Genomic DNA, 14,657 nt, shown 5'->3' with positions numbered 1-14,657 from the left:
TTAAGTCAGCAATAGTTACATTTGAATGAATACGGAAATGCCTCCTAAAAGAAGAAAAACCCGGGAAACATCAAATAGGCAAATAAGGCTTTTACACACATAGTGATGAGTAAAGTAATAGATGGACAGACAGAAAATCTATATCCCCTTTCAAAACTGCTCTCTGGCAGCAGCCACTTCATAGAAGGATAAACCATCATCGAGAGTTTGAGAAATTGATATAATGCAATGAGAAGGTGCAGTGTCACTTGTCGGCAAGCCCCAGACAGCAGACATGCTGGATGGGGCCAGGGTTCAGACAAAGGCTCCTGTTCAGTGGGAACAGGTACAAGACAGATGGTTGGTTAAACATTGCCAGCATACTTGAGCAGTGCCATTTGGCGGTCAGAGCCTGGATAATGGTCACAAGGACATTGTGTAGCAGCGCGTTGGCTAATTTCAACCCAGCTAAAGCTATTGCTTATCTTTGTTGGTTTTGCAAAGATTAAGGCTGTTTCTCCGCTTTGAATGTACCACAGCTGCCCAGCAAAGCATTCCTGAAGTTTTGTCTGGGTTCCCGCTGCTAAGAGGGGCCAAGCAAAACTTGGCACATGCAAAGACTTGTTTTGCTCGTCATTGGAGTTGCTTCTCCTCCAAAGACCTGGCTCAGTCTTTGCACTTCTGAGGTGGGGGGAGACACTCTGGAGTCAAGGTGGCCTCCTGAGTGAAATCTCCCCTGTGGACTTCAAAATGCATCTGCTGTGGATTTATATTTCCTATTAGTACTGATTCATTTGCTACTTTTGTGGAAAAGGGTAAACACCATCGTAAATTCCATCCGGTGAATCATGGGGAGGCGGTGGTTCAAATTAAACGTGTTTGCTTTCGGAAGGGGGCCCTTGGCTTCTTATCTTTATGTACAGAAGAAAATAGAGCTCACTCTGGCCCCTGCAGCCAATGGAAATGCACCTGGCCCGGTCAGCTGGTGAGGCTGGGCCTCCAACCTGCTGCACCTCTGAGCTGTTTGCAGACAGAGAGGACGTAATGCAGAGGGGCTGGTGGGGGGCTGTGCATACAGCCCCAAACCCAACGGGTTACAGCCCTTATCTGGGTGTGTTAGGAAAAGTGATGCCTTGATCATTTGGGTATTTCTAACAGCTCCGATGGCCTTATCTTCTTTCATAGGTGGTGTTTGGGTACCCCAACCTCACTGAACAAGTCCGTATTTACTTTAGACAGCCTCCTCAGACTAAATTAGATCAATTCCAGTTATAAAATTGAGATACCATGCCTAGGGGATAAGCCCTAAAATTAGCCTTTTTGACTACATCTACAGAATCAAAGAAAAAGCCAAGAAAAAGTTAACCTCCCTCTCAATCTCTCACTGTCTCTCTCTGTCTCTGTCTCTCTTACACACACACACATACACATACACACACGCACACGCACACACACACACACACACAGTCAGTTAGGCCTCAGTATCTGCACTTAGTATCAGGTGCTATCATGAAGAGTCAACCACCAGCAGCAAAGCACTATTAATTTTGTGATCAGGATGACCAGGTACCCATTGCAAGACAGAAGACCTCAGTTGGTGTGCGCCTGGGTGGCACAGTCATTAAGCATCTGCCTTCAGCTCAGGGCGTGATCCCGGCATTCTGGGATCAAGCCCCACATCAGGCTCCTCTGCTGGGAGCCTGCTTCTTCCTCTCCCACTCCCCCTGCTTGTGTTCCCTGTCTCACTGGCTGTCTCTCTCTCTGTCAAATAAATAAATAAAATCTTAAAAAAAAAAAAGACCCCAGTTGGAAACAACGTGCTAAATTTTAAAACCATGGGCTAGGAACGGCACCCCAAAATTATTTACCACATTTAAAGGAACTTTACATCTCCTCAAGTGCAAAGAACTGAAATAATAGTAACATTCAAGCCATGGCACATGATGTTTGCACAAGGCCAAGGCCCCTCTTTTGATTTATTTTACTTTGTTATTTCCCCTTGATCCTCCCTCTGTATTCTGGCTCCCAAACCACTTGCTCACAAAGGCACCACCCAAATGCATTTCATCCACAGGTTGGGGTCTAGGCAGACCCCTGAAAGTTGTGTGGGGCTGTCTGTTCTGACAGTGCTTGTTTGAGAGTGGAAGGACTTCTGTTGATTTCATGTCAACTTCTTTCCTCGGATTCCTCCAGTAAAGGATCGCTATTTTTCCCCATGCTATTGTCCATTCAACCTGGTTTCAATATGCATTGGTGTATAGAGTGACATACCCATCTTTTTGTCATCTCACATTTTTTTAAAGATTTCTTCATTTATTTATTTAAGAGAGAGAGAGACAGAGCTCACAGGGAAGGGCAGAGGGAGAGGGAGAGAAGCAGACTCTGCTAAGTGTGGAGCCCAAGGCGGGCCTCGATCCCACGACTGAGATCATGACCTGAGCCAAAATCAGGAGACACCCAGGTGCCCCTGTCATTTCACTTTTGAAAGAATCAGATTTTAGGGATGCTTGGGTGGCTCAGTTGGTTAAAGGTCTGCCTTTGGCTTGGGTCATGATATTGGGGTCCTGGGATTAAGCTCTATATAAGACTCCCTGCTGAGCAGGGAGCCTTTCTTCCTCTCCCTCTGTTCCTCCCCCCTGTTCGTGCTCTCTCTCTCTCAAATAAATAAATAAAATCTTTAAAAAAAGAGAGAATCAGATTTTAGTAGGAATTTGGGTCTGTCTTGTTGATCTTTCTTCTTACCTCTTTTATGTTCTTCCTATTGCTTTGGCTTTATCGTATTTATTGTTTTCTCTTTTTTTTCTACTATGTTTAGTGATGCCTAGGTCTTTGGTTGTTAATATATCTTGTTTGCTGTTAATGTATTCAAAATTATGCAAAACTAAGTGCTACTTTAGCTATGGGCCACAACATTTGACATTTGACACTGTCATTCTTGTTCCTTTCTAGATATGTTGTAATACCTTTTTAAAATTTCCTCTTAACCAATCTCTGTGTAATATATGTTTGTTTTATGGTCTGAGGAGATGTTTGAAGCTTTCTTGTTGTTACTGATTTCTTATTTATGTCTTTATAATCAGGCAGCACAATCTGTGTATAGTGATCATGTGGTACTTATTGAAGCTTTCTTAGTTCTGTGAGAACTTAAAATGAATACTCTGTGGATATACATTTGATGTATCTCTGTTAAATTGGTGCTGCCCAATAGAAGTAAAATGTAAACCTCATATATAATTTTATATATTTTCTAGCAGCCATATTAACAAAGTAAACATATATAGGTGAAATTCACTTTAATTATTTATTTTATTTAACCCAGTAGATCCAAAATAGCATAATTTCAGCATATAATCAATACAAAAGTATTAATGAGATATTTTACATTCCTTTTTATGTATTAAGTATTAGAAATCTGGAGTGAATTTTACACTTAAGGTATATCTCAATGTAAATACTAAATTCACATCAGGTACACTTGATTTAGATTTAGATTTCAATTTACAATTGGAAGAGTGGGCTCACATACCCAAGTTCTTCCAAACATACTTAAAAGTTTTGTAATACTTGAATCAAATATTTTTTAATTTAAATTTAAATTACTTAAAATTATGTGAGACCTCAAATCACAAGGGTCCTAAGAGAAAACATAGGCAGTAATCTCTTGAACACTGGCCTTCACAACACAGTCATGTATATGTCTCCTAAGACAAGGGAAACAAAAGCAAAAATAAACTATCAGGGCTACACCAAAATAAAGCATCTTTTGTATGGTAAAGAAAACCATCAAAAAAACAGAAAGGCGATGGGAATGAGTGGGAGAAGATATTTGTAAATGATATTGCTGATAAAGGGTTAATATCCAAAATATATGAAGAACTCATACAACTGGATACAAAAAAAAAAAATCGGATTTAAAAATGGGCAGAGGAGCTGAATGGACATTTTTTCCAAAGAAGACACGCAGATGGCCAATGGACACACAAAAAGGTGCTCAACATCACTCATCATCAGGGAAATGCAAATCAAAACCACAATGAGATATTACCTTATACCTGTCAGAATGGCTAGTATCGCTTCTGACGGCACGTCCTATAAGTGATTTCATCAGAGCAGCGCAATGGTAGCGCGTCTGACTCCAGAATGGCTAGTGTCAAAAAGAAAAGAAACAACAGGTATTGTCAAGGATGTGGAGAAAAAGGAACCCTAATGCACAGTTGGTGGGAATGTAAACTGGTTCAGCCGCTGTGGAAAACAGTATGAAGTTTCCTCAAAAAATTAAAAATGGAAATGCCATATGATCCAATAATTCCACTACTGGATATTTACTCAAAGAAAATGAAAACACTTACTCAAAAAGATATATGGTTGCAGCATTATTTACAATAACCAAGATATGGAAGCAACCCAAACATCCACTGACAGAAAAATGGATAAAAAAGATATGGTATATGTATACAGTGGGATGATATCAGCCATAAAAAAGAATGAAATTTTGTCATCTGAGACGTAGATGGACCTAAGAGGGTATTATGCTAAATGAAATAAGTCAAACAGAGAAAGACAAATACCATATGATTTCACTTATATGTGGAATTTGAAAAGAAAACAAAAACAAACAAGTAAAAATCAAACTGACTCAAATACAGAGAACTAACTGGTGGTTGCTGGTGGGGGAATAGGTAGGCAGTTGGGAGACATAGGTAAAGGGGATTAAAAGATACAAACTTCCAATTATAAAATAAATAAGGGACAGAGATGGAAAGTACAGCATGAAGAATACTGTCAATAATATTGTAGTAATGGTGTATGGTGACAGATGGTGACTACTCTTACTTAACCGTGGTGAGCAATGTATGGAATGGTTAAATCTATATGTTGTACATCCGAAACTAATGTAAAATTGTATGTCAATTATACTTCAATTAAAAGAAGAGATTTTAAGAAATAGTTAAAGTTAAATAGGATTAAAATTCAGTGCCTCACTTGCATTACACACCTTTCAAATACTGAAGAGCCATATGTGGCTCTCCGCTACCATATTGGACAACATAGAATTAAATTATGCTTATAAGTGCTTTCAACATATTTCAAATCTTTGCTATTTTTTGTCTGCTTGATCAGATAGTTTTTATTATTTTTTAAAGATTTTATTTATTATTTATTTGAAAGAGAGAGAACATGAGCAGGCGGAGGGAGAGGGAGAAACCATCTCCCCGCCGAGCAGGGAGCCCAATGTGGGGCTTGATCCCAGGACCCTGAGATCATGACCTGAACCAAATGCAGATGCTTAACTGACTGAGCCACCCAGGTGGCCCCAGATAGTTTTTATTTTAAAGATATATTGGCATCTCCTGCTAAATTGTCTATCTATGAGACCTTGGTATCTGAAGTTACACATATTTCCATCCCTGTTAATTTTGTCTCTTTCAGGTGCTCTTGTTTTATGGATAGTGACACTTCCATTCTCCGTATTCTTAACTTTTCTTTTGTATTTGTCATCTCTTTAACTTTTTGAGCTCTTCAGAGGTTCTTAATCTGATCTTCTGCTCCCTAATTTGTACCTCCACTGTATTCATCCTGCTATTCGGTCCCTCTATTGAGCTCTTTATTTCAACAATTGACTTTATGTCTGTGTGTTCCTGTTTTGTGCTTCCTGATCTCTTTGAAGATATTTATTAAGCTTCTGACCTACCAGTGCTGCATTATCCAGTGGAGGTCACTTAGTTATCAAGGATGCTCCCGATAAATCTTTTTATTTTCCTGTGAGCCCACCTACACTTGGAAGCACCAGCTTCCTTGGTGGGTCAGATGTCCCTTAAAGGTGGAACAAGGCCCAGGCCCAGACTTTCTCAGCTTTCTGGTGAGGGCACAAGTCAGAAATGGTGTCTGAGTGGAGGACTTTGATGCTTATAGTCAGCCAGAGCACTCCCAGAGTGACCCGCCCTGTGCCAGGAGACTGAGCTGCTCTAGAGAGCTCCTGTGGCCCAATGGTTTTTCCACAGCTATCTCCTTTGAAATTATCACCCACCTGACCCAGGTGGGAGCTGGAGTGGAGAGTGTGCTGAGGGACCAACCATGTGCTGCCTTCTGTTATGACTTCTGCACCCCAGCTGGTGCTGTGCTAACACCAGGCTAGTGGGATTGGTTCCCCACCAAGATTATGGGGTAAGCAGTGATCCTCCCCAAGGAAGTGTGGGGCAAGAAAACCACAAATGGGGAAACCCCAACCAACCTCCCTTTGGTACCTGGCCCTCTGCCTCTAGGTTGCTGTTTCCCTGATTCACTGAGAGAACAACCTTCTGCCTTCCATCTATGGCTCCCCATGTTTAAGATCTATCTCCATTTCATTAGTTCTCCATCTGGCCAGAATCTCAGAAAATGATGTTTTAAAATTCACATAAAGGGGTGCCTGGGTGGCTCAGTTGGTTAAGTGTCTGCCTTCAGCTCAGGTCATGATCTTGGGGTCCTGGGATCGAGCCCCACGTCAGGCTCCCTGCTCAGTGGCAAGCCTGCTTCTCCCTCTCCTCCCTGCTTGTGCTCTCTGTTGCTATCTCTTCTCTTGCTCTCAAATAAATAAATAAAATCTTTTAAAAAATAAAGTAAAATTCACATAAAAGTGTTGGCAAAAATGATCAACTTGATATTATTGTTATCATTTTGTTATATTTCCTTTCACCATGATTTTCAGCAAATTCTGGGAGTCAAAATCAGGATCAGAGAGATCTTGCTAAGTTCTTTAACCTTCCCAAACCTCACCAGCAGAATGGGGAAGATAAGGGAATCTCCCTCTTTGGGCTTGGAGAGAGTCAATAAAATAATGCATATAGTAAGTCCTCATTAAATAAGGAAAAAGTGTCCCACTGTCCAGGCCTCACATTCCTTTAACCCATTGACTTGTTGAAAGGATTAAGGATTAAATGTCTTGCACCATGGCCAGTTCAGTAACACTTCTCTGAAAAAAAAAAAATCTCAAGTAATCAATGTATCATGTTCTTAGAGCCATGATAACACATGACCTCCTATAGTTCAGCTATGTTGTTCACAATTTGACAATGAAGAGTAAATATGGAAAAGTGGTACAATTATTTGACCCAAGGCTATCAGGAAATTTTCCAGGTTAATACCAACAGTCTTTAATCAATGAGCCATGCACACTTACAAATGGGTAGGAGGGAAGAGTCATCATGGAAAACCCTTCTCCTTATACATTGCTTCTCAACTTTGAAATGATATATGAGTCATTAACAGGACTTATGTGGGCTTCTCTAAAAACTAACTCATTTAGGGCACTAGAATTTAGGGTGTATTTCCACTCACTCATTCATTACAAAGGCAAGCAAACAAAGTCAATCTTTCAGACAAGACCTTTACCTAATTGAGAACTGTTTAGACCTATAGTGTTTAATATGGTAGCTGTGACCCACATGTGGCTATTTAAGCATTTGAAAGGTGCTGGTCCAAATTGAGATGTGCTCTGAGTGTAAAATGCACACTAGATTTTGATGATTTAATATGCAAAAAATAATGTAAAATATCTCATTAATATGTTTATACTGATTAACTGCTGACATAATGTTTGAATATATTAGGTCAAATAAAATATTATTAAAGTTAATTTTACCTGTTTTTTTTTAATTTTCTAGAGGTTAATTATGTTTGTAGAATTTGTATGGTTGTATAAATCTATACTTATCAAATAAATGTCAAATATTTACATTTATTTTTCAATGAAAAGGCCATTTTAACCAGGATTTTAACAAGGTACCATGTTTCTGAGACATGTCATTTGCAATCAGTTCTTAGAAATCTGGGGTGACATTCAAGTTATTTCAAAGAGATTGTACCCATTCCTTGATTTATTCTGTTAGTGAAAGCTACTGACCACCTTCTGCATGCCAGACACTGATCCTGGCCCTCAGTTTTCTGCCACTATGAGTTTTATCTTCTCATGAGCAGAAGCAGTGAGTAAGCAATAAAAGTAAGAAATAAGTGAATTTTAGAGCATGCTCAAAGCTAAAGAGTACTACAGGGAAAAAAAAAAGAGAGAGTGAGGGAAGGAAGGAGGAAGGTAGAGGCAAACGGATTACCAATGTAAATGTGGTGTTTTCAGTAAACAAGTCTTATTGGAGCAAAGATATGAAGGGGGTCAAGGGTGTCAACCATGCTGGAAGAACATTCCAGATGGACTGGAGGCCTATGGAACAGGGGCAGATGACCAAGGGGAGAGTAGTAGATGGTCTCAGTGAGGTAGTGGGGCTGAGCATGTCGGAACTTTTACTTTCATCTCAGGGAGATGCAGATGTCACTGGTAACTGTTGAGGTGGCTTGTGGTTTAAACCACCTTATAGTTTTAGAAGATGACTCTTCCTGCTTTGTTGAAAATAGATTGTAGACGGGCCAACGTGATATCAGTGAGGAAGTTCCTGCAATAGCAGGAGCGAGGTTGTCGACAGTCATGTTGGTAACAGTGCAAGTGGTGGGAAGTAGCCAGAATCTCGATGTACAATCCTGCCTTTTGAAGTGGAACTAACAGAACGTCTTGATAGATTGAATCCATGGGGTATAAAAAAGAAGAGAAGAATCAAGGATGAATTGCAGCTTTGGCCTAAGCACCTGGAAGAACAAAACTACTGAGTACCCACTTTTTGTGCTAGATAGCAATTAATGTAGGGAATACAAGAACCCAAATGTTCCCTGCATTGAAGTTGCCCGCAGCAGAATATTAAGACAGACACATGCATGTGAGGATACACTGCCCCTAAAGTGGTAGTACACATGTGAAAGGAAAGAAAGATGATCATTTTAATGTCGTGTCAGGGGCAGGTAAGTGAGGTTTCAATTTGGGTATTTGGGGATGTATAAAAATTCATCAAACCAAGAAAAGAAGTGAACAGGCATTCTAAGGTCAGGAAATATCATGTGCAAAGCCCAATGTTGACAAAGAAGGTGGATTATTTGGGGACTTGCAAGTAGAATGTGGATGGTGGACTGGCTGTGGGAGGTGGACCAGATGGAGGAGAAAGAACTACAACAGGGTCCTGATGGTGAGGATGTGCACAGAGCTTGGGAGCTTGGACTTTTTTCAGGCAGGAATGAGAGATCAGAATTTTCAACACAGCATAGTACATGGTCAAATTTGTGTTTCCTAAAAATAGGTCGTATAAATCTATGAAGATATACAGAACAGTTAAGAAACTATTAAAATTGCCCAAGGTTTTGTGAAAGATTTTAACTAGAGAGAATTGGAAGTGAAGGAGGGACTGATTGGGGAGATTTTTGGAGGTTTAATTCACGGGCATCAATGACCAATTAAAAGGTGGGCTTTCCAATATGGAAGAATGAGAAAAAAATGAACTCTTGGGGTGTTATTATGAACTGAGATGGGGAAAACACAAGGAAGAGAAACGTGTTTCAAGAGTGTTGCGTTTGAAGTAGGTCTTAGCTTGGGTTCCCCCAGAAACTGACCCTGAAAGAAGGATTCATTTGTAAGCAGTGTATTTGGAAGGTGACTGTGAAAAATTGTAGGGCAGTTGTGGAAGCAAGCCAGGGAACGCATGGCACCAATACAAGGTTGTGGAGGTTCCAGCTGTGTCTGTGGGGCACTCGTTGTTGGGCCCTTGGGAAGAAGCAAAGAGCATGCATCAGAATCCTCCACCTCAGAGAGAGGGAGCTGGGTATTTACTCACCAATTCTCAGAGAAGACTTTATTCCTGACTTCCATGTGATGCCAGAGGCCGAGAAAGCCCTGAGGCAGAAAAGAAGGTGCTCTCCTCCCTGGAGGAAGCTCTAGTGTTTTGTGTATGTGAATGGGAAGGCAAGTGCCAAGAGGATGCTTGTGGGACACTGACAGCAGTGAAAAGGGACCCCTCGAGATGTTGAGAGGGATCTGCATGAGGAGAGGCCAATACCTACCACACAGAATACAAACATGAAGTTCCAATGAGAAGTCAAGCAAGAGACAGTGATTTGGGGACTTAACGTATTTGGCTAATATTAACCTTTCAAAGTAGCTCCTTTTCCAAAAATCCCTTGCAGGGAAGATACCTGTATCTGTAAAACTTGCTGGTGTGTACCCCGTCTGACAGGCCCCAGCTGCAGCAACCTGGGTGAGACTAGATTGAATTTGTGCCCCAACTTCCCTCCCATGATAAAATTCCACTTCGTTAGACAAGAAGCCATAGGATTTTATTCCTAACTCTCTGAGAGGAATGTTTTTCTAAGATTTCATGTCTTAAAGGCAATTTCACTCTATTACACAAGTAGGTGTTCCAATGATTGTGTCCAGCAACTGTCTCATGAACCAGTGTTATGAGCATTCTTGAATATCAGTTGGAATTTTCATTTTAGAAGAAAAGCCACAGGGGCGCCTGGGTGGCACAGCGGTTAAGCGTCTGCCTTCAGCTCAGGGCGTGATCCCGGCGTTCTGGGATCGAGCCCCACATCAGTCTCCTCCGCTATGAGCCTGCTTCTTCCTCTCCCACTCCCCCTGCTTGTGTTCCCTCTCTCGCTGGCTGTCTCTATCTCTGTCGAATAAATAAATAAAACCTTTAAAAAAAAAAAAAGAAGAAAAGCCACAGCCTTGATTATAGAAAAACAAAGAATAAAGAAAGGTGGGAAATTCCTCCTTTACAGTAGGACAGTAGTATTGAGTAGAAATAAACATGTCTGCTCTTTCCTTTTGGGCCACCTCTAACCAGCCCCACCTATCAGCGGCTACCCTGGAGCCAGGAGCTTTCAAAGTGTTTGAAGCATACACATTGAATTCCCAGTCTGTCTTCCATAGCTGTGTGATCCAATATGTCTAAGAACTACCTTCTACAGATTATGACTAGAGCCTTGGAACCATCTTAGACTCTGGGTTAAGTTCAAATTCCATCTGTTTCCAATTAATAGTGGGCCCTTGGGTGGGTCATTTGATCTTTCAAAGTCTCAACTTCCTCATCTGTACAGGGGCAATAGACCCACCTCACAAATTTTTCAGGGTTGGATGCGATGGGGAATGGGAAATTCCCCCAAACACTGAAAGCTTTCAATAGTGTTAAAAAATTGGTATAGAATGGCATTCATAGCTCTGAATCATTCTTAGCCCTCCTATGGTGATGGTTGCAGAGTGTGGATCATAGTCTAAAGGTCTAAAGTGTGAAAGGCAGACATCCGCCACTGGGGTCCCACAGCACCTGACTCAGACTGATTCCAACACTAGAGGCCCCACTGGATTCTGTTTTTCACAGAAAGCACTGGACTGTTGAGAGACCCTGAGCTCTTGACCCACTTGGACCTCCCATTACAATATGACCCTAGATGGATTACTCTGTCCCTCTGCATGAAGGAAAGGAATGTGTTGGACGGGCCTAATTCCTCTAGCTCAAGGCTTCTAAGCCCACATTTAAGACTCTGGCCTTGACTAAATCATACTCCCATTACTCTGGTTGACTAAGAAGCACAAATGATGGGAGTTTCATGAGCTATTGTTTTCCTAATAAGCGCCAAGTGCCCATTCTCAGAAACTTCTCAGTTTTCTCAGCCCCTGAGCTGAAGGGGTTAGAAGGAAGGGGCATCCTATTGGATGCCACTTCCAAATCTCAATAGGAGGTCTTTAAACTAGGGTTGATTTCATTTTCAACTCAGGGTGAACTTGCAGACTAATAAACAAAGAACACGAATTTGGAATGCAACACTTTGATTCAGTTCACATCCCTGAGGGCCTGCAATGGACAGTGTTGTCCTGGACTCTGGAAGAAATGATCAGAGAAGAACACTGTTGAAAACAAAGCACATTTAAAAAATAAATGTCATTTAGGATATAACTAACAGATGCACACTCCCTATATATGTCTTTATGCTTTTAATCATTCTGCCTTCAACTGTACGACAAGTTTCCTCTGATACACCCCCACTTTGGCCCAGGAAAGCATATGTCATGTAGGATGATGGTGATTCCAGCAAGCACGATGAGTCAGGGACATATGGTGTCCCCAAGGTCTCTGTTTACTCTTGTACCTGGGGAGATTAGTCAGCCAGAGGCACAGAATCAGCCTGAACGCCATCTGGCCATTCCCTGGTGCAGGCTGAAGGTGACAAGTCAGCCCTACATACCTGGATAGCTAGGTGAGGGCTTGGATCATTCCAAGTGGGAACTTGAAACTGCAGCCCTGAATCGAAGACAAGGCTGAGGTGTCGTGCCTACCTTACTGTGAGAGGCAAGGGCTGCATCCTGGAGAAGGAAGACTAACGTCATTGGTGGTTCCAGTTCATTTGGGCCTCCCATGTGGACCTCTTCCCAGGCCCAAGGCACTAGGTGACTGCCATTACTCCTTCCCCTGCTGGTCTACAGGCCTTAGGAGTTGGTCTAAGAGTTATAGGTATTCTGTATTCAAAGATGGTGCTTTGTAAGCAGAAAGATTCTAGACTTTGGTCCTGTGTCTGCCCGCTTTTAAGTTCTGGTCTTGAGGTCTTGGGTAACTTTTTCAACCCCCTTAAGTCTCTCTTTCTTTGTTGAATGACAATCCTCATAGTGCTGTTGCCTAGGATGAACTTATCTGAGATAAACTATGTAAAGTACCTGGATTTAGGAGGAGTGCAATAAAAGTGAGTGCCCTTCCCCCTTCCCCAGATAATCGGGTTTTATTCCCCTCTGCCAGAGATTCCTTGGTGAGCAGAAAGCTGTTACGTTATTTGCCTGTAATCCTAACACTGAAATAAAATTCTCATCAAAATGATGTTGATGTCTCATTGGCATGTCTGGGCCACAAAAATAACGATGTGGTGAAAACAAAGTTGAGGCCTTTGGCTGAAGGAAGAGGTTAACAAGTTTAACGGATGCACAGTGTAAACAGAAATAGGCTAGCGTTCGGGGCTCCTGGATCCTTCTCTGGGAAGAGTGAAATTGTACCCCACTCTCCGGGGAGGTGCTGGAATTTCTGTGGGTCTTCACGACACTTGTTTTGGACAAAATTCTCCCCAATTTCTAGTATTCTGGATTCATTTCTTGGGACTCTTCAAACCCATCAGAATTGATGGCACTTTCCAGCCCACCAGCTCCAGAAGGAGACCAACTTGGCAGTGGATTTTATAATCTATCCCATTTGGAGAGCTTCTCCATCACTTAGCTTGGGACAAGATAGTAAGTCGCAAGTTATGAAGTTCCAAATTGTAAAGGCACTGCCACTGGATTGCTACTGGCCTGGTGGCTTTTGTTACAGGATTTGCATTTGTTTCTGAGAAGAGACATATTGTCTTTAAAAAAAAATTCTCGGCCTGTAATAATTGCCCCTTCTGCAGCCCCTCATTTCTGGTTCATATAAGCTCTCGGGTGCTGTTCTCACTGCAGAACTTCCCCAGGCCTGTTATGGGAAATTGTGAAACATCTGGTCAACTTCAGAGAAATCAATGAGGGCTGGAAGGGTGGACTTTGCTCACTCGTGGTGTTCCAATGAATATTTTCAGGCTTAAGGAACTGACTGTCCAAAAATCAAATTCATTGATTTTTCCAAAGGGCAAGTACAAGCAGATGGCCCCATTAAAAAAGGTCTCCCCAATGGTTTTCCAGCACTTGCTCTTGATTCTTTATGTTGAACAGATGTGTTTATGGAGGCTGAAAAGAAACACACACACTCTCCCCTAAGTTTGGCTACTGTGTAATATGCAGAAGACAGAGGGCATTTTTCTGTAGAAAAAGCTGACTGGCTATAGAAAGGCATTTCACAAAGCTCATGCCCTGAGTGCAGTCTCTCTGTGCGCTCCTATGCCTGGTGGACCTTCTGGCTCTGACTTCTGGTATGTATTTCTGCACCAGCATGAAACCGCTGTGACCGGGATAGCTGTCCCCACAAAATGAGAGCAGCCCCAGAGTCCAAAACAGTGCAAAGCTAGAGGAGAGCAAACTGCATAAGCATAGCCTCTCCTCATTTCACAAAGTGGAACCCGTGACCCGTAAAAGAAGAAAGGGCTTCAGAGCAGGAGGTTCTGGCCTGGCTAGAAATGAGTTGGTCTCTCCTGAGGCGGTCACACTCTTCATTTTTCCCAGGCTCGGTTTCTTCATCCATAAAATGGATTAATGGTGTCTCTGGAGGCGTGGGCTCTCAGTGTGGGTGAAATGTGGTACTCGAGTGAGGATGGAGCAGCCCGTGAGATCCCGTAAGGATTCTTCCTGCTCCGACCCCAGGGGCACTTTGCCGAGTCAGATGGGAGCACCATGTCCCCCCTCTGGCTGTATTCTTAAACATTGAAGCCTACATTCCCAAGGTGGGAGATTGAGAGCATTGAGCTGTCCTGGAGAAACCACCATTAATGGTGAAAATCCACATTTTAGCTGTGGGCAAGGATGTTGGTCTTTGCTAGTCACTGGAACAAAACGTGGAAGGATGATATGGGTGGTTATTTTTCCAGAATGAATCCTTGGCCTCCCAAGCTATCCAGATTCCTCTCTCAAGGGAGAAACACGGCATATGCATACACTTGCTTTTTGGGTCTAATTATTGTCCAAATTCGCCCTGATTTTACAGACAAAGAGAATTTGTGTCTTTAGAAAAGTGTTGGCATTAGGTGGAGCTTTTGAACTCCCTTTATAGCTGGTTGGTAATCCTCATGTTGGCATTTCTGGTGGCTGGACTACTTTGGGCATATGCCCCTGCCTTTATAGCATAAAAAGATCCAAAGTGGGCACCTGGGTGGCTCAG

General features: G+C 42.1%; 1 non-coding gene across 1 annotated transcript; it reads right to left on the bottom strand.

The window, feature by feature from the left end:
• Positions 1-4,032: 4,032 nt before the first annotated feature.
• Positions 4,033-4,091, bottom strand: LOC121104678. Its single transcript, XR_005837027.1, has one exon. It is a non-coding gene; the product is annotated as a small nucleolar RNA SNORD49 (small nucleolar RNA).
• Between the last annotated feature and the right edge of the window lie 10,566 nt (positions 4,092-14,657).

Source organism: Ursus maritimus, unplaced genomic scaffold (genome assembly GCF_017311325.1).
Source record: "Ursus maritimus isolate PB19 unplaced genomic scaffold, ASM1731132v1 scaffold_22, whole genome shotgun sequence".
Taxonomy (NCBI): domain Eukaryota; kingdom Metazoa; phylum Chordata; class Mammalia; order Carnivora; family Ursidae; genus Ursus; species Ursus maritimus.
This window is presented reverse-complemented; position numbering and strand designations above follow the sequence as displayed.